The following is a 21,491-nucleotide window of genomic DNA, read 5'->3' on the forward strand; positions in this document are numbered from 1 at the left end:
GGAAAAACTACAGTCGTAAACCAAGAGAAAAGAAAGAAAAAATCGTGTAACCTGAGGAAAGAAACCGAGAATCGTGAGAAGGAAGTGCAGTCGTAGAATAAGAAGAAAGACAAGGAGTGAAATAATGCGAGAGAATACTAGTCTGAGGGGAAAGTGTCTTTAAAGAGGTAATCGAGTTCATCCAGGCGTGATCGAGTTTATCCAGGCAGGCTGAGAACAGGACAGCACCCAGCCTTCCTTAGCTACCAACACAGATTTGGTTTCAGTGGAATCATATGACACGTGGCCAGCTTGTAGAATAGGCCCACACAAAGTAACACACCTAATGGAGCAGCGTAAAGCATATGGCACACTATGACGCAAACATCAACGGTGTAGGGAAGCTGCGGGACAGCCTCATAGGAGCACTTGCTTGCCTGCAGTCGACGGGTCTGCTCGATCAGATGGACCGGGGTTCGAGCAACAGCAGAAGCAAGAGCAACAAGAACATGAGAGGGAGAGAGAGAGAGAGAGAGAGAGAGAGAGAGAGAGAGAGAGAGAGAGAGAGAGAGAGAGGATAATTTAATGAAAGTTAATGAAAGTAGGGAAGGAAAGTCGTGAGAATGGGGGCGCTAAGAATAGGAGTGACAGAAAACACTGATTGTACTGACGAATAACTGCGAGAAAGAATAATGAGGTAACCCAGACACATAATTCACTCATCTATTAGGAAGACATGACTACCAGAAAAAGAATTACTGAGACAAAGTCTGTTTAACTTGACTTTTACACTTTGGATACCCTGATTAGTGATTGGAAGTTCTTTTGAATAATTTGTGCGTCCGACTATAGTGTGTTAATGTGAGGTTTGGTTGCGTGAGATGTGGAAGTGTGTAGTGTGGCGGTGTGTGGTGTGCTGGTGTGTGGCGCGGCAGTGATTATATGTAACAGTATATTATGATGTGGCAGTACCGAGTGTGGCGGTGTAAAATAATGCAGTAATAGAACTAAGGATGTGAGGTGTGGCAATGTGAAGTGTGACAGCGTGAGGCGTGGCGGTGCGAATAGGGTAGCGTGCTGTGTGTCAGTTGAAGTTGTGGCTGTGTGAGGCGTGTACGTTTGGCTGTATGATATATGGTAGTATGAGGTGCGACAATGGACGATGTGATCTGGTAGTATGAGGTGTTGCAGTGTGGGTTGTAGTAGTGTAAGGTGTGGTAGTGTGAGGTGTGCTATTTTAAGGTGTAGCGGTGTGAGATGTGCTAGTGCAAGGTATGGTTGTATCATCCGCACTATGTAGCCAGAATCAAGACTGCATTGCAGTTTCTTTCAGGAAATAACAAAAATTACATGATCACTCAAAATTTAATGGAAACTATTACGAAACTCCTCCCTGAAGGATTTCTCCATCGCTAAATGAGATCGTCCAGAAGTGGAGCTAACAGAATAATATTTTTTTTAAATGCAGTGCAGGGAGTTAAGGTTGAAGTTAAATATTCGGCAGGTTAAGTCAACAAATGTTCCAGTTTGCGAGTTTGGGTTTGGGTAATGATGGCCTTGTGTTGTCCTCCTTTATTACTTTATGCTTCTTCCATTAATCCTTGTGTATGAATTAATAATTTATCGACCTTTAATACTGTTGTCATTCAGCCGTGCCTTCATTTTTCAACCGTTTCAACTCTTATCTATTCTTCCCGCTTTTGGCCTTCATTAATCTTAGGTGCGTTTTCCCTTTCCATCCTTCACTTAATTCTGTTTTCATGGCTTGCCTTTCATTTTCTTTTCTTCCTGTTTTCCTTCATTAATATAAATTATTCAATCTGGTGACATATTACCATTGTAGTTTTTTTTTTTTTTCAGACGACTCTATTCAGGTTAGGAAAGAGATTTTGAACAAGAGGAGTTATATTTAGTATTCATGTACACATTCACTGACAGTTGACTTAAAGTGAATGAAATAGCCTGATGCAGTAAACATAAGTAGAAAAAAAGGAAACCAGATACTGCAGTACTGAAAGTGTTAATCATTTCTCCCCCTCCTCTTCGTCATCTTTCGCTTTTAATTTCCTTATTATTATACTTAATGTTTTCAAATTATCCCTCAGTCGTTTTTCTCCCAACGTAATTTCTCGGTCAATTTGCAGTTTGCAGTCTCAGTTCCCGCGCGCTCCTCTCTCATTTTCTTCATTTTTCACTTTACCTTCCTTTTATATTGTTCTTGCATTTCCCTCCTTAATCGTTTCCTCTCGAGAACGTGTTTTTTTTTTTTTTTTTTTGTGCCATCACAGGAGGGACATTAGCATTGCAAAAGTTAAATACCGACTTCAGCAACCCCTTCAACACAAGAAGTCTTTCCTAACTTAAGTAAGTGATTATCGTATGGAAGTTGCCCGGTCTGTCTGTTGGAGCAGACTCATCAACTACAGGCAAACAACTACCCCCGCAGGCGCGTCCCTTGCAATGAACCAGTGTTCCCTTGAGGCCGGCAGTGCCGTGCTACAGCGAGGCGCGAGAACTGTGGAAGTTTGGTTCCTGGATGGATGCTGCATTTGCGTCTCTCAAGCTCTTTAACAGTGACACCATAGTTGGCTCCACATCACTCCGTTAATTGGCAATATGGCTACCACCCAGTAATGTAAATGGTTTCATTGGCTTGTCACTCAGTGTAAAGTCACATGTTGTGAAAAACAGAGGGTAGAGCCACCTGAAGTGAAAAGCACGGAAATAGAAAGTGACAGGACGGTTGGAAGAAAATAAGAGAGAGAGAGAGAGAAAAGGGCAGAATGATAAAAGATGATGGAAGAAGAACAGCACTATATCAAGTGAGTGGATGATGGTCGCCACCACCCACCACCCCGTATGGAAGTAACAGGAATACAATAAACATGATGTCATTGCGCTGAAGGTCACTCTTAGCAGAATAAAATCATCTAGTGCCAGCTGGAATAGTATGACTCTCACAGGTGAAAGAAACTGTCTGGCGCCAGCTGGAATACATTAGCAGAAATACCACGACTTTGAAAACGTGAATGACCTTTTTCAACATTTTTTTTTTCCCTTTCATTATCTTTCCTGTTCCATCCATAGTTTATCCTCTCTTTCCCTCTCTACTGCCATTCATTCATCTTCTCTCCCTTCCTGCCGTCCCTCTCCCCTCCATGTAAACTGACACAATGCCCGGTTATAATATTTAATTCACACACACACACACACACACACACACACACACACACACACACACACACACACACACACACACACACACACACACACACACACACCTAACCTCGTTACTTAGGGGACGTCAGTTTTATCTTTCTCCCCCCAGACGATGTTAGTGAATTAGGAAGGATCTCTCGTAGTGTCAGAGTTAATAATAGTAATAGTAATAATAATAACAGCAGTAATAATAATAATAATAATAATAATAATAATAATAATAATAATAATAATGATAATAATAATAATAATAATGATTATAATAATAATAATAATAATAATAATAATAATAATGATTATAATAATAATAATAATAATAATAATTATAATAGTAATAATAATAATAATAATAATAATGATAATAATAATAATGATCATGATGATGATGATGATGATGATGATGATGCTGATAATAATAATAATAATAATAATAATAATAATAATAATAATAATAATGATAATAATAATAATAATAACAGCAATAGTAATAGTCCCAACAATAGTAATACGACTACTACTGCCAATGATGATGATGATAATGATGATGATGATGATGATGATGATGATGCCGCCGCCGCCGTCGCCGCCGCCACCACCGCCGCTGTTGCTGCTGCTACTTTTTTTGTATACCGTATCACCTCCATCCATTTGGGATTATATTGTGAAGATCAAAACCAACCTTCGTGATCCATTCACCATTTGGAGTTGTAATGTTAAGGTTAACACTAACCCTGATATTACTGTTCGTTGGCCCCAAGCACGCCAACGGCTGTGGTTACCAACCATCTACTACTACTTTTATTACTTTATATTTATTTATTAACATTACTGTGTTAATAAAGACATTAATCTATTGGAGTCGGCGGTGTATGCAACAAGACGACAGTAGCTTCGTAGTCCATACCCGTCTAAGAGACTGGCCTGAGGGCTGATTATTTTGTGCCCCTGAGACATAGGAGTGCAGACCTCACGAGGGAGAATGACAGTCGACATCTCATTCAGGCCGTAACAGAACTCTGGGGTTGATGCTTCTTCTCCGAAAGAACCTCTGCCAGTCTTGAGTAGAATCTCGCCGCCTCTGGACCCACCTCACCTGATGTTGTGAACACAAGGGGCGTGAATCGACCGTGATCCACATGTTAGAGTCTTTTTTGGTAGTTTCATTTTTATTCTTGTTCATTCCTTTTGTGTGCAGCCTCGAGATACAGTTCATGATGGCATGATGCCATAGAATCAAATATCCTAATGTCGAAGAAAGACCTCTGCCCACGTGTCCAGAAACCTCGAGCACTGACGTCCACTCTTGCATCATTTGATGTATTTGCTGTTCTGTGGATGAAGTGCCCGCCGAGTAGAGGTAGCAGAGCTGGCCCTATGGTGACATCATGGCATATTTCCCGTAGCATTTTCGCCGTGAGGTCGCGCACTTCATCATGTTGTATGCAAACAAAGCCTCATTCTTGCAAACCATTGCATGGTTTGCATCAAAGAAAGTGCCACAGGCACAGTGTTGAGATAGTTCTCAATTGACCACCCATTTCTCAAGGCTGTGACGTCAGTAAATTCTTGTTTGTTGAAGTGGAAGCCCTTAGAGGCAGGGTTGTCAGCTAGTTTGATGGCCCAACCTCCTGTGCCATTTCAGCTAACTGGTCAGGTGTCAGATGTTCGGTTATGTGCTGCAGCTGGTTCTTTTTGTCTTGTTTCTCACTTATTGCGTATCTGTGTCTTTACGTCTTTTTGCCTTTTGTAGTCGATTTCACACGTCTCAGCCTGGGCGCAAATCTTCTGTGATAGGGATTCGGTTTGCCTAAGTGAATTTCTGTGTTCGTAGCTTGCCATGGTTGCTGGATTTATAATGCCAAGGCCTCCCATCCTGGATGGTTGTGCTAGAAGATCCCTCTCTTCTGGTGTGGGAATATGGTCATTGGTCAGTGATGGGAGGAATGGTTCCCAGATAGCATCCTCTAGTGGCTGTAGCAGCACCTCGATGTCGGAGATCGTTCGCATCACGAAGGTCCATCTTTGCTTTACACCATACGTTAATGCGCTGTATGCTGCATGGGGTTCTGTTATTGCATGTTTGGATAGTACATGTATTTTTTCCACCCATGTCTTTATCGCTCACATGGTGTTCTTGGAACTCATTGATTTCAATCACAGCACCTAGATGCCTCTGGCCTTCTTTAGTCCCTATCACGTTTGTATCTCTAAAGCCATCGTGTGCATCTTGATAGTAAGCTGGTTTCACGATGAAGATGGACTGACGTGCATTAAGGTAATATGTTTCAAGGCCATAAGATGTTACAAGGTCCCACCATTTCCTCACATCTTCCCCCTTCCCAGTATCTGTGAGATTATCTGCATAGGCTACTTGTTTTACATTGATGGTCTCGCATTTGATCTGTTGTTGCACCGCTGTCATAGCCAGGGCGTACAAAACCATGGCAACGGGGTCCCCATGGGTAGTTCCTTCTGTGGACTGGATTACACCGACATCGTGAGCAGCTGTCTTACCCACAGTGTAGAGGTCTGCTGGTTCTTTGTAGGTGCTTTCCTCATAGTGGGCAAATGAAGGGCATTTAACCTTGATGTTGTGCAGCTTAGCCCCTCGGTTGATGGAATCAAATGCATTTGAGGCATCAACTAGTAGTACGGTATTGCCTGACAGTCCTTTTCCTCATATATTTTCCTCATGGAAAGAACTGCTGCCTTACCTCCTGCCTGCTGGCCTGCACACACTTGGAGGTTGCCATCCGCCTGCTTAACATCATCTTTCATCAACTGTATGATGCATTTTCATATAATCCGTTTTAAGACTTCACTCACTGATGGGCCTACATCCTGGATTCTTATCAAGGGGGATTAGGCTGCAAGCCGTCAGCGCTTCAGTGTTGTTGCACTGACTTGAAGTCCGCTTCCTCGCCAGTGAGGCAATGTTGTTACACAGTTTTGTTGCTGCCTTCCATAACTTGGTGCTACTGAGGATTACTCGCTAAGATTTTGCATCCAGGCCTGACGGTCCTGCCCGTACTTGTGTGTGCATTGCCTTCCTCCATACCATATCTCCAGTTATCTTGTCATATATGATGGGATTGGGTGGAGTGTAGTTCCCGTCAAGCTTTGACTGGGCACTTGCTTGTCGTGCAGTCGGGTGTTTTACCTTTGCTTTTTGCATTGTTTCTTCTGTCGTCAAGTACTGTGTTTGATGATTCTGCTGGCAGGGATCTTGTCGCCATCGAGACCTTCCCCTGTCTCATCTTGCTGCCAAAAATCCTTGCCACATCGTTGGTGTTCTGGTTTCTTCTGCCTGAGTTGCTTATTCTCATCTGCAAGGCCCTTGCATCCTCAAATAGAATATCAATTTCGCCTCTTTTTCTATGTTTCAACCCGTCTTTGAATGGCCTTAATATTTTCTGCAGTGTTTGCTCTTGGGCGGGTCATGTTATGGAACAGATGTGGTATCAGTGCAAGGGTCTTAAGGGAGAATGAGGCAGTGGGTGAGATATTTTTGTAGTTTGCTGTTAGGCAAGTGATTTTCTTGATCATGTCAATTGTAGCACTGCATTTGGGAGGTTCAAAAAGGTTGAGAGCCATCCAACAATTTCATTACATGTTGTGTTCACCCAGGTTGCTGCATTTTCTCTGGATTTGCCTATCCAGTATATGGGATGACCACGCCCAGGCCTGTGAAGCTGTTCTGCTTCCTCGTTGTTTGTGTCATGATCGTTTTGGGAACATAATACCAGGGTGATTCCCTCTTTCATGCACTCCTCCATGATGGTCTTCATCCTGAGCTTCATTTCTGTCATAAACCTCATGATGTTCTTCATTCCCACCTTCACTACTATTTACTTCCCTATGGTGATTTAGTCCATCCCATACTTCCATATCTCTCACATCTTGGCGTCTATCCCTATCCTTCCCTTCACAGTGGGATCTTTCATCACCACGCATGGCAGTGTAATCGTGTATATTGCCAGTGACCGCCTCATTAATTTCCATGTCATCGTTCGGTGGCCTGCCATGTTGGAAGCGGTCAAGCGCCGTTTCTGGTGGGCTGCAATTCCCTAACACATTCATACTGAAAGGTCCCAGTCTACAGTATGTATACGGCGATCTGTTTGTTGCATATGAACACCTGATACACTTTTGCTGCCTACTGGAACACTGACAACAATACTGTGGCATGGCCATGGTGTTCACAAAGTCTCTATACTGCGGTATAGTACTCATCATCATCATCATCATCATCATCAGGATCTCCTCTTCCACCCTATGGCAAGGATAATAATTATTCTGGCTTTTGTAGTAGCTTTAAATGGAAATTATCTGCTGTAACTAGAGCTACTGTCATACTATTTGATCTATTAATTTAAATTTGATGGAAATGGAAAAATTTGCTTATTTCACTTCTGTTTCTGCATATAATATGACGATGTTATGAAGCAGTTTGATCGTTTTTCTTTATTTTTGCATATCATTTAATATATAATTAGTCTGTCTTTTACTAATACTTAACTGGGTTGATACTACTATATAAAGACTGAAACGATGGAAAACAACGCTTCTTTGTTTAAGAGTTAAATAGGTGGCCAATGGGTGTGGTGCTGTATTTTGGAGCCTTGTTTAATGGTACTGGGTCTTCAGGCGTTACGGTTCAGGGGTGAAAGAGGTGTGTGTGTGTGTGTGTGTGTGTGTGTGTGTGTGTGTGTGTGTGTGTTGTTTAGTGATATTGGGCCTTCAGACGTTATGGTATAGGGGTGAGAGTGGTGAGGTGTGTGGTGTTGGGACAGTGTGTGTGTTGGTGTTGCAGCAGGTGATGTGTGATGTGTGGTTGTGGTGTGTTGTGGTGGTAAGGTAAAGGCACCTTTGTTTATTAAGGCAAATTGTCTTAACAGGGTTTGATTAGCATTGGTTATTATTGCGAGATAGTGATAGAAATTTTGTGAGGATTGAGTAAATAGTTCTAGTTTGTAATATTATTGAGTTTACATTGGCCTTTTATATTGAAATTATATTAATATTACCCTTATTACTATAGTCTCACCAATCTAAAACCAAGGTTTGGGTGGGGTCTGGCGCTGGGTGCAGCCATGCCATACTTCCTAAACGAGCGATGAGTAGATTCTGTTATATATGTAATAGGCATCACAGATAGGTACACACATACTAATACAATATAAACGTAAGTATTCTAGCATATCAAAGGAAGGTAAACGTGTAATGCATATGGCTCTTGTACATCAATAAAGAAACGTGGCATACATATTTTACAGTGGTGCTGAAAAAAAATGTAGTTACTTTTACCGACTTTCACGGTAGTTCTAAGTTGGGTAAGTAATGTAACAATTACGTTTATAATATAATTTGAAGGAATCAGTAGAACATACGCTATTTTCTTAATAGAAATAAATAAGTTAAAACACTCACGAGCGGCAACCTCCAGATGCATTGGAGGGAGATTTAAGCTTCTGTCATTGCTTCCACTGTTCACTTTCTGTTATATATATAACTTAAATTATATTTATAACTTAAATTAGTTTGTCTTTACACACACACACACACACACACACACACACAAGTGGGTGAAGTCATGTCAGGCCAGGTGGCGAGATGTGACCGGCGAACTCTAACGGTGTCAGGTCAGCCACTAGCCAATTAGAGTATAGGAAACAAGGCAACGCTGTACGCCGGGAAATCCCTGGCTGGACTCCACGCAAACCTTGGTTTTAGATTGGTGAGACTATACTGTATATGGTGTGGCATGAAAATGAAAAGTCAAGAGTGAGAGCAGTGGAGATGGGACTGCTGAGGATTGTATGTGGAGTACAGAGAGTGGATAGGATACGAAATAATATGATTCGTGAAAGATGTGGAGTGAGGAAGTCTGTGGACACAAGAATCAGAGAGAGTGTACTAAGATGGTATGGTCATGTGGAGAGAGTGGATAACAATAAAGTGATGAAAAAGGTATATCTGTGGGAATTTGAAGGAGGGAGGAGGCGAGGTAGGCCAAGTAGAAGATGGAGGGATATGGTCGATGAGTGTGTGAGGAAGAGAGATATGGAAGTCGGTGAGGCTAGGGACTGACATGAGATCGAGCTGGCTGGATGAATGTTGTGAGAAGAAGTGCATGATCGGGGATTTGGCACCCCTTTTGAACGTGACAGCGTCCGGATTGACTCCCTTGGATATGTTTGTATGAAGGTACAGAATGTGGTGAATGTTTTTGGCGTTTTAGATAGAGCCAGGATTCCGGGGCATCAACAGTGAGTTAATGGAAGCGTGGCCCATTGGACTGGGCAAACTTGGGCTGTCTGGATGTTGCTGCTCCTCACCCTGCCGTAGGGTGGGAAAGGAGGTACGGGTGATGATGATAGTGATGATTATTGTGTTTAATAATAAAAGTATATTTAAAACTAGTTTACTATGATTGAATTTATTATTTTAATAGTTATATATATTAATAATATATTAAAGTTAACGTTCTAATTATTACTTAGCTGTTTATTATTTTATTATTGATTTGTCTACTGGGAATGCCTATAAATGTATGATGAGATTTTATGTAAAATATTTTTATGATAATTTAAGAACAGTCAATGAATATGTGTCTGTGTGTATATGTTTACATTGCAGTGTCATCTAGGATGTGTGTAAGATTCCCTACCTAAATGTTTCTGTATGCCATACTTCTATACCACCTGGCCATGCTGGTGGTTTGTATGTAGGTGATTGTTGTACAGTTAGTGGCAGTTGTTGTCGTATTAATTGCTTGATATGGTGTTTATAAAACGTATAATTGGGTGGTGTGTATGCTAATGATCAGTGGGTGTATGATTCCTGTGATATGCATTGTGTGGTTACAGCTGATGTGTTAGGGAAGGATAATGGAGTGAGCAAAAGGTATGTGACAGGCTTCCCAAGTGTCCCGGTTATTTGTGAACAAATTGAAAAATAGGCTTCAGAGAGGTATGGGGAGCAGGGTGGCTCCGTGGTGAAGCGCTTGACTCGAAAACCAGGAGGTCAAGAGTTCGCGCCCCGACCGGGTAGCTGCCTTGTTGGGAGGGTAGCGCTCTCCCGTCACCCTAGCTGTGCTATATGATCTATCAAGGTCTAGCCCGAGGGAGTATTCCTCGCTTCAGAGAGATTCTAATATTGTATATAAGTGAGGGTGGGGATTCTTTCTCTCTGACATAGATAATACACAAACATAGTCCTTCATACAGTAGATAAATGAATGCGAATATATTGATATTAAGAAAAGTGATAAAATAGAATAAATCTTTATGATATTCTCAAGTTATTTTCGTACATCCAAGCCACTCTCGTGCATGTAAGCCACTTTCATGCACCCAGACCACCGATACACACCCTCATACACCAAAACCACCTTCATACACCCAAGCCACATTTACACACTCAGGCCACCCTTCTCCGGTCAAGCCACTCTCCTACACCTTCATATACCAAGCCACCCTCCTAAGCCCATTACTGCTGTCATTTATTCACAGTCTCATGCACTCACCTTAATGCACTTACAATCAGTCATGCACTTTCATGTATTGACATTTTCACCCACCTTGCTATATATACACTAATGTTGTCACTATCATACACTCGCTGGCAACCACCACTCACTCTCAAGCACCAATTTTCATACACCTACTCACTTATAGACCCATTTTTTTATACACCCACTCTCTTAAACACCCCTCATACGCCCATTGTCATACATCCACTCTTATACGCCCACTCTCTTGTACGCCCACTCTCTTGTACGCCCACTTACACGCCCGCTCTTATACTCCCACTCGCATACCCCCACTCACTTATACACCCACTCATACACCCACTCTCTTTACACTCACTTTTACACCACTTTCTTATACCGTACACCAACTCATAAACCTACTCTTATACACCCACCCGTATACACCCACTCATGCACCCTCGCGTATACACCCACTCTCATGCGCTCACTCTCATGCGCTCACTCTCATGCGCTCACTCTCTTATACACCCAGTCACATACACCCAATCTCATACACCAAACTCATACATCCACTGTCATACACCCAGTCTAATACACCCACTCTCTTACATCCAGTCTTATACACCCACTGTCTTATACATCCAATCTCATGCAGCCACTATCACACATCCAACCTCATACACCCACTCATACTCCCACTTATATATCCCCATTCATACACCCACTCCTATACACCCACTAATACATCCACTCGTACATCCACTCATATACCTACTCATACATTACTCATACACCCACTCTCATGCACCCACTCTCATACACCCATTGTCATGCACCCACTCTTATACACCCACTCTCATACGCTCACCCTTTTACACCCACTCATATACCCACTGTCGTACACTCATTCTCATACACCCACTCATACACCCACTTATTCACCCAGTCTCATACACCCACTCATACATCGTATCTCATACTCCCACTTTCAAACCTCGACTGTCTACACCCACTCTCATATACCCAGTCTCAAACCTCCACTCTCTTACACACCCACTCATACACCCACTACCTTATACCCGCATTCTCATACACCCACTCATACATCCACTATCTTATACGCCTATTCATTTATACGCGCACTCTCATTAACTCACTCTTTACATCCACTGTCATACGTTCACCCCCATACACTCACTCTCACATATACCCTTTCTCATACACCCACTTGACTGCACTCTCATATACCCTTTCATGCACTTAATTTTTCACACACCCGAGCTACCCTTACACAGCCTCATACGTACACAGCGTCATACACTTGCTTTTCCTTTGCACATACTTTCCATCGCTCACTCCTCAATTTTCATTCTCTCGTGAAGTGTCTGTTGAGCTAATCCACCCTCGAACACCCAAGCCAGTTTCATAGTCACCCTCTTTCACTCTCTCTCATGCACTCACTCATGCACTAACCCCTATGCACTCACTCAGTGCACTAACCCCTATGCACTCACTCAGTGCACTTCACATGCACTCTCTCTCATGCACTCACTCGTCGACTCATGATGTCAGTCGTCGCCTCATGCTCATACCCTCACTCATCCACTCACGCATGGACTTACTTTCATACACTTATTTATATATTCACTCATGCACCCACTTTCATGAACTCATGCTTGTACACTGACTCATCCACTTACTCTCATGGACTCACTCATGCACTCATTCATGCACCCATTCTCATGGACTCACGGCCTTACACTCACTTATGCACTCACTCTTGGACTCACGCTCATACATTACTTATGCACTCACTTTCATGGACTCTTTCATGGACTCACGCTCATAGACTCACGCTCATGCACCACACTCTCATGCACTCACTCTCCCCCGCACGCCCAGCCTCTCAGTCACCTTCGCCCTGCCTTTCTCCCGCGGACACCTCAGGAAGGAGATACCTGAATAACTACGGCAGTTAGGCAGGGAGGGAGAGGAGGAGGGGCAGGGTGAGAAATGAGAGAGGAGGGAGAGGGAGAGAATGGAAAAGGAAGAGGGGGAGAGAGAGACGGAGGGGAGGTGAAAAATGGGAGAGGAGGAGGAGGGAGAGAATGGGAGGGGAGAAGAGGGGAGGGAAGAATTAGAAAGGAGAGAGGAGGAGGGAGAGAATGGGAGAGAAGAGAGGAGGAGGGATAGAATGGGATAGAAGAGAGGGAGAGGGATAGAATGAGAGAGGGAGAGAATGGGAGATAAGAGACGGGTAGGAAGAGAAGAGAGGGAGAGGGAGAGAATGAGCGAGGGGAGAGGGGGAGAAAATGGGAGAGGACAGAGGGGGAGGGAGAGAATGGGAGAGGCGAGAGGGGGAATACAAGGAAGTACAAAGAGGAGCAACAGCAACAGACCTATTGATCCTCTCGAGGCTGTTTACTAAAGGATAAGTTATAACTACCGTAACTACACCTTTTTGCATTATTGATAGACAGAGATGAGGAATAGAAACCTGTGGTCATCATTAATATCACGGAGTCATGAACTATACCACCGTAGCATCATAGTTTGTCACAAGTGCTTGTGGGCCCTTCGGGCCCCTCGAACTTGCTCCTGCGGAGGGCTCTCGCGCTGTTACAATATATTTTAGTATAGCTAAGGGCAAAAAAATCTACGGAGATCCTATGCCGGGCGCCTGGAGCGGCTTTTTTTTTTTTTTTGGTCAAAATGTGATCGCTCATTAAATATAGTAAAAGTTTTTCAATCATGATGGGACCAAGTTTTTTCACAGCGAATTTTTTGCGATTTTTGTGCCAATTTTTGTGCGATTTGAATGTGTAGTTTCGGCTGCCCAAAACACACACACACACACACACACACACACACACACACACACACACACACGGCTAGTGCTATATATTAGATTCCCAGAAAATAGTTTGACATGTGCAGACTAAACAACAACTAATCCACAAAATAGTGCGATATATGTTCAGGTTAAACAACAAATCCACACAATATATAGACATAAAACAACCTCAAGGACAGTCAGACACAATATATAATCAATTGCCAAATATATTTAATCAATTATATTCCATACATATAAAGATGTCATTGTGGTTACAGTTGTTATGAATAGATAATCTACTGTATATTCATATGTTACCATAATTATGCATTACAGTACACTACAAACTGTACTGTCCGATACATTATGAAAGTGTGTACGGTACAGGAAAACACAACATACATTACCATAACCATTCCATGTATAGGTGTACAGTTACCTGTACACGTCCCATGTAAACTGTACATCGTAAATAAAGTATATACCCTTCCTGCTTACTAAACTCTTGCACATACATGTTTAATACAAAACAAAATTAAGAAAATATAGGTGACATGCATACAATGTTCATACAGTATGTATACCTGTTTATCTTCATGGCATCACGTATGCATCCCATTACCCTAAATGCACTGTACTGGTAATACTGTACCCTGTTTCCCTGTCGTAAAGAACACTTTACGATAGTCCCATACATCCTCCATATGAAGGCATTTCTTCAGGTATGAGTTACTGTGCACATAATTTGCTCGAGTTAGTTGTGTGATGACAGTTAAAGCCTCCTCCATCGCCGCTTGTAGTCTGTCTTTATGGTAAGCCCTGAGAGTCTGACCCACTCTCCTTGCAGCAGCAGTATCACATACTCCCTCTATGCCGTTAAGGTGATGCCTCAAGGTAGCTTTGAGGACGCTGAAGCAGTTCTCTATGGGGTTTAGAAATGGTGAATGTGGTGGGAGGTACCTCTCTTCATGGTTGGGCATGGACTGCGCAACATCACGATGGCATGGAGCATTATCCTTGATGACAATGGCGTCTTCCTCATCCAAAGTAACAGCCAGGGATGTTAGGAAATGTGTGAAAACCTCCTTGGTAACACTTTGGATGTGAATTTCATGATAAATTAATCCACCAACGTCGGAGATAGTGGCTATCAGCGTTACATTATCATCTCTCTGTCTCCTTACGGTTCGTAAGACGCGCTCACCCCGTGCTGCACGACCATACGTACGTTTTGTGTACAAATTTTATTCAGTTTCGTCCACATAAACACGGTGTTGTTGGAACCGTCTCTCATACATGTAATGGGCGTACTCCACTCGAGTATCTTTCACTGCACATGAATTCCGGTCTTGTGGAATATTTGCACATTTCTTGACATTTATCAAAGCACCATCTAATCCTCTTCCCACTGTAGTGTTACATACATTCTGCTTTGTAGGGAAGCTGTCTCGAAGTGCTGTGTTTAGTTCCTTCAGGGTGATTGTCGGGACGGCCTCAGTCATCATTACCAGGAAGTCCAGGGATTCATCATCAATCTTGTGTTTTCTGCATGCACAATCACGGGTGTCATGTACATTACGTTTTCTCTGGTAATTTCGTACGATGCCATAAGCGGTTGTCCTCTTAATGCCCAGGTCAGCTGCAGAGATGAGGAAATCCTCGTTCGCCTCATATTTTGCAATTATCCTTCTCTTATCCTCCTCCGATATACAGGTGTTACAACGAGGCATGATTCCACAAGGGAAGGTACACGTACACCGTTATGAAGGTGGACATGGGACATACAATGTAAACGTCCCTGGTAGTAACGATGCCAGTGCATCATTCTCACGACTGTGTGCCAGTATCAGGAACAGGTAAAGGGTATCCGTCGACAAACGGTGCCTGGACCGTTTGTGGGTGTACGGTTGTATGTACATTCCATAACTATAGTATTTGGACATCGGACTACAGTATATACCATTCATTACGTAGTGTACTTTGCAGTAGCAACCATCGTGTGGTACATGGCAATTGTGGGCACCGTCTGTGGATCGAGAATATAGAGTTTAACAATCCAGATTCATCTAACATACTATAGCACTAGCCGTGTGTGTGTGTGTGTGTGTGTGTGTATTTTGGGCAGCTGAAACTACACATTCAAATTGCACCAAAATTGGCACAAAAATTGCAAAAAAATCGCCGATGTGAAAAACCTTGGTCCCATCACGATTGAAAAACTTTTACTATATTTAATAAGCAATCACATTTTGACCAAAAAACGCTGCTCCCGAAGCCCGGCATAGGATCTTCGTAGAATTTTTTGCTCAGAGGTAGATCTAAAACTGTAGCAATAGCCGTGTGTCTGTGTGTGTACCTCGGACTTGCATTCAGAGAACATGGGTTCCATTCCCGAAGCTCCAAATAACACGATCAATTGGATAGCTGCAAAAAATCCAAGTGACAGCGTTACACTAACAGCACATAAACGCGAGATCCCTCCGCAGGAGCAAGTACGAGGGACCCGAAGGGCTCATGAGCACTTGTGTTTATCTATGTGATTCCATTTTGTATAACTGTCGTACTTATGGTATTCATTGTTGGGATATTTATCGTATTGACGCATTTATTGTGTCACTGTCATTAGGAATGTCATTTCTCCAACTATTTTGCACTTTATCTTTCATACTATTATATTGATGTAGTATTTTGTCAGTTTGTTTCGAACAATGTTTCACTGTTTCAGAGCTCTGAGCTTTGTCATTAATCACTGAAAAGTTGTCTTTCTATAATGCAAAAACGTGTATTTTGTTTAACAAAGACAAGAATAGGAAAGCAGCAAGGCTCCCCCAAGCTACCAAACCCTCCCGATGGGAAATACTGAGAAGGAACACACCATGCAGTATAGAAAAGCTGTCATGGACGTTTCATAAGAAAGGATAAAAGGAATCCATATTGTGTACTGTTGTAACCTGCAAGAGAAATATATCATCTTAAGAAACACATTGTTGATGTTCTATGGTTAGTGGTACAACCTCCATGTTAGCAGTTGCAAGAAATTTTAATAAATGTATTATTCAGAAGTGAATATGCTTAGTTAAGGATTAGAAGGCAAATACTTATCCAGATGGTAACTTGTTCCATATATATAACCCTATTGAAGAGGAATTGCTTAGCTTCGTGTGAGCTGTTTTACTTGACAACGGTTTTATGTCCACTGCTTTTAGTATCATTTGGCAGATCTGCTTTGTAATGCTTTATGATAGCTGTATTATCATGCCCTTTGAAGATTTTGTATACCTGAAAAGAATTCTCCCATAGTTTGCACTAGGTAAGGTAAATAGTTGCACCTCTTCTAATCGTTCCTCATATGGTTTATTTCAGAATCTAGGTATCATTTTTGTCACCCTTGGCTGCACTTTCTTGAGTTTCTCCACAACTTCAAAAAAGTAAAAGTGACCAGAACAGGATGCAATACTCCATGTGTGGGTGGACTTAGGAATGAAACAAAGTGAGGACAATAGTTTTGGATGTAACCTGTACTCGAAAGCTCTGTCTATAAATATAATAATTTTATTGGCTTTTTTTGAAACAGCCTCTGTACACTGCTGGCATGGTTTCATATACTTTGTTATTATAATTCCTAAGTCATTATCGTGGTTTACACTACTAAGTTGAACGTTATTTTTGTTATAACTGGCCTTTACGTTTTCGCATCCAGTTTTTAGTATTTTTCATTTATTAATAATTAAGACCATTTGCCATCTTTTGACCCAGTTTAGCAGTCAATCGAGATCTCTATGAATTGCCTGCCATCGCAGTGCAGTGTATGATTTGTTACAAATATTAGTAGCATCAGCAAATTTAGAAATCTTACCAAATAATCCTTCATCAAGGTCATTTATGTACATTAAAGAACATTGGCAACTCTATGCTGTGGTAACCCTCCATCTGACCAAGCACATACCCCCCCACCTCCCTGCACATATGACCTAGAGTATAACGGCCCTTATCCCCCCCCCCCCCGTATAGGACAGAGACATTACAACTCAAGAAATTCAGTAGTTTATCCATGGTAATGATGAAGTTATGAGCAGATTTGGTGAAATTATGACTAGTGCTTTTTTCATTTAGGCAGCCATTTTGTATGATTACATAATAGGTACAGTCATGAAACTTAACACTAGTTAGATATTCATATAATCACATATCATGTATAATGTCTGCCTCCGATGTGTAGTAATTGAAAAGTTTTAAGAGAAAAATGAATTAAAATCATCAGTTATATGTATTTTTGGAATTTCATAACATTATATAACCTCATGGCGTTCTAAGTACCAAAAGGCACCAGCTATAACAACAAATATTCATGGAGAGTTTGAAGCTTGTACCTACATTAGTTTCTGAGTCCGAACCCAGAAACGAAAAATTCTTTTGTACTTTTTCATTAAAAAGAAAAAAAAATACGCAAGACATAGCATTCTACCTATCAAAAGGCACCCTTTCACTATAAGACACGCAACTATGTGAACTTTTTGACTACAGTAAGTATTTGTTGAGTTCTGGCCCTCAAATGAAATCTCTATGCCCAGCCAGCCACCCCACCACCCAGTTCTACAGATGGACACCTATTGATCCCAGCAGTAACAACTCCCTCCTCTGACTGTCAGATGGAGGGTAAAAAGGAATAGGGCCTAGCACTGAACCCTTTGGCACTCCATTTGTCGTGCCTTTCCAGTCTGATTCTTCTCCATTTATTGCAAATCTTTGAGTTCGTCCAGTGAGCTAATCATTAATCCACTCAAGCACACTGCCATTGAAACCATGCACATTTTTAGCTTCTGAAGGAGTCTTTTATGTGGAACTTTGCCAAAATCATTTTGGATATCTAGATGACAGCATAAACTGATTTAGTCTCGTTGTACAGTCTGGTCTAGGAGTCACGTTACCCCCTTCCACCCCGTTCTCGCTCATGTGGCCATTGTGCACTACTTGTGTGGGTAGGCGGCAGACAGCGAAGATTTTTTATAATGTTTGATACAGTAAACTGACATATTAACATGCGATTGAATGATCCACAGAAGATATAATATGGAATCTCTGTGAGGGTGTGTGGTGTTGCTTGCAGTATGTAGTTTTGTCTTTTAAGAAGAAAGTGGTGGCGGAGTGGAAGAGGTAGGGCGATGGAGGGGGTGAGGTAAGGGAAGGGAGAGAGGGGAGGGGGAGAAAGTCAAGAGAACAGGAAGGTGAAAGGTGGTGGTGAGGCACCAAAGGATCGAGAGTGGGAGACGGAGGGAGGAGGGGAAAGGGGATGAAGCTGTCCCACTTTTCAGCTGGGTTGTTATAGGTAATAGTGATATTATTCCGTATCTCCTCGGTCATTGTCTTACATGCCTCCAGGGGAAGAAGAATAGGAGTTTATGGGGACATCCAGGTCCTAAAATCTCAAAAGGCCTCGGTAGTCATAAACTGTAGGATGTTGGTATCCTTGCAGTTCACAGGTTGTTTTGTCGCCTCATTCTCACTTCGGCATTCCCATTCTCCTGACTTCTCTCCTTTCTCCCTTCCCATATTGCAAGTAACACCCCATATCTTCATAGAGATTCTATATTATATTGTATCCTCTGTGGATCATTCAATGGCATGTTAATATGTCGAGTTGCTGTATCAGACTACAAGAAAAATCTCTGCTGTCTGCCTCCTACCCTCACAAGCAGTGTGCCGTTGCCACATGAGCGAGAGCGGGATAGCAGGAGGTAACACGACTCCTGGAGCCGAAACATATATATCATTAGGAAAGCCCAACAGATTCATCAGGCATGAGCGATTATTATGAACACTGTGTTGGAAAACTTTGATGAGAATATTTTTTTCTAAACGTTTCACAAACTTGTGTTTGATAACAGTATCAAGCAACTGACAAACCACTGATGGTAAAGTAAATGGGCAGTAGTTCTCGGGTTATGCTTTGTTACCCTTATTGAATATCAGGGTTATGTTTGTAAGTATCCACTCGTGTGGAGCCTTACTGCTCATTAGTGACAAGTTAAAAAGTTTAGAAAAATACTTTGATATTCTCTCCGACAAGGAGGGAGTTTTCACACCTGTATATTTGTTTCTTTGCTTGTTTGTATGTTAGCAGGATTACTCAGAAACTAAGAGAGAGATTTGGAACAAATTTGGTGGGTGAATAGCCCGTGTCCCAGGGGACGTTTGATTAACTGTTGGGATCGATCCGGATCGTATTACAGATTCTTGATTCGAAAAACAATTTTTTTTTTGTGAAACCCTAATTAATGATAAGAAAACCTAACCCATTATGAAGAGTGGTTTGGATATTGCGTTGCCCTTGTCGGAGAGATACGCTCCTCTGAGTGCCCCTCTAGTTCATTCTGTAGTTCCATTCATATCCGTGGAGATATTTTGTCCAGCTATAATATTTTATTCTCCTTCAGTATACCGATTGCAAGTTGTACACCACTTTTGCTAATTAATATCACTGATTATGTTACCTTTTTCTTTGGGAACTGGGAAACTGCAGGAATCCTGTGTGTATTTGCTGTTAGAAATACTGACACAAAGAAAGTATTAAGAATTTTTGCCATTTTAGTCTTATCCTCAGTATGCTGTCTGTTTTCTGTGATTAGGGGTCTGATTGTTGGAGTTAATACCATTTTGCTTCCGACATAGTTTAAAAATTCTTTGGGATTTGATTTATTGATACTGGCAATATGTACCTCGTTCTCTTCTTCTCTTTCTTTTTTTCTTTCTGTCCACGAGCGTCATAATTGTTTTTATTACTTTGATTCCTTGTGTCGTTAAATTTTTTTTGCAAGACTTTTTATTAGAGTTCCATCGTTTGGGTTCAGAATTTTTGGCAGACCTTCTGTTGTGCATTGGAATATATATTTTTTCTTTTTTTTGCTACGAGACAATGTTTAATATTAGAGTTTCATCATTTGGGTTTAGAATTTAAGGCAGGCCTTCTGTTGTGCATTGGAATATATAATTTGACTGCATTGTGGAGATTTTTGTTAAAAATTTCCACGCATCATTGATAACTAACGTTTTGAGGCCTGGATGCCGATCACTGGCACCTACAAATGCCTTTAATTGATAAAATTAACCGTTTTATAGATGGGCACGTCCTCATAATTGTTCTTGATAGACTGCAGAAGTTAAGGTTACATGTAACAATACAATTATTGTTTGTACTAAATTCTTCTCCTACAGTAATGTTACTGATTTTTTTTATATGGCATTGAGAATATCTAAGATGTTAACTCCACATCTTGGATTATTTATGAACTGATACAATGAATTTTTCTGCAAGTCTGTATATTGGTCTAACCTTACTTTTTAGGATAGGCGTTCTCCTCATTCAGAACAGTTTAATTAAAATCACCAAATATTACAGTGCACTGCATACAAGAGATTTCGGCAGTCTGATTGTAGGTATATTTAATGATGCTCATTGAGTGTCTGGATGGATGGTAAATTAAATCAAGTTTGGGTTTATGACAAAATATTATTTTAAGATGATGAAATATACTGTCGACGTTTTCGATAGATGGCTTGGTACTTAGAACTGAATGGTATCCTGCTTTAATATACAACAAAACACCGCCTCCTGCTCATATCCTTCCTTTCTCTACTGAAAATGTGAAAGCCTGGTAAATTAAACACATTTAGAAAATCTCTTTGCTCAATATTTAGCAACGATTTTGTACCAATTACATTACAATCTTCAGTATCGACATGAGCCTCTAAACCAGAAAATTTATTACACAGACCTGCGCGCATTTACCCGAAGAGCTTTAAAGTATTTTCTATTCTGATATGGGAAGCTTACATTGCGAATAGTTTTATCAGACTGTATGGTATCTACATTGGTTGGAGCGTTCACTTTCCGTGATAGTTGATTTTTTCCTCCAGGAAAAAAAAAAAAAAAAGGCACTGCGTCACTAAGAAAACGACAGAGAC

This window comes from Coenobita brevimanus, chromosome 38, assembly GCF_032717465.1.
Source record: "Coenobita brevimanus isolate Jiangsu-jjx chromosome 38, ASM3271746v2, whole genome shotgun sequence".
Taxonomy (NCBI): Eukaryota; Metazoa; Arthropoda; class Malacostraca; order Decapoda; family Coenobitidae; genus Coenobita; species Coenobita brevimanus.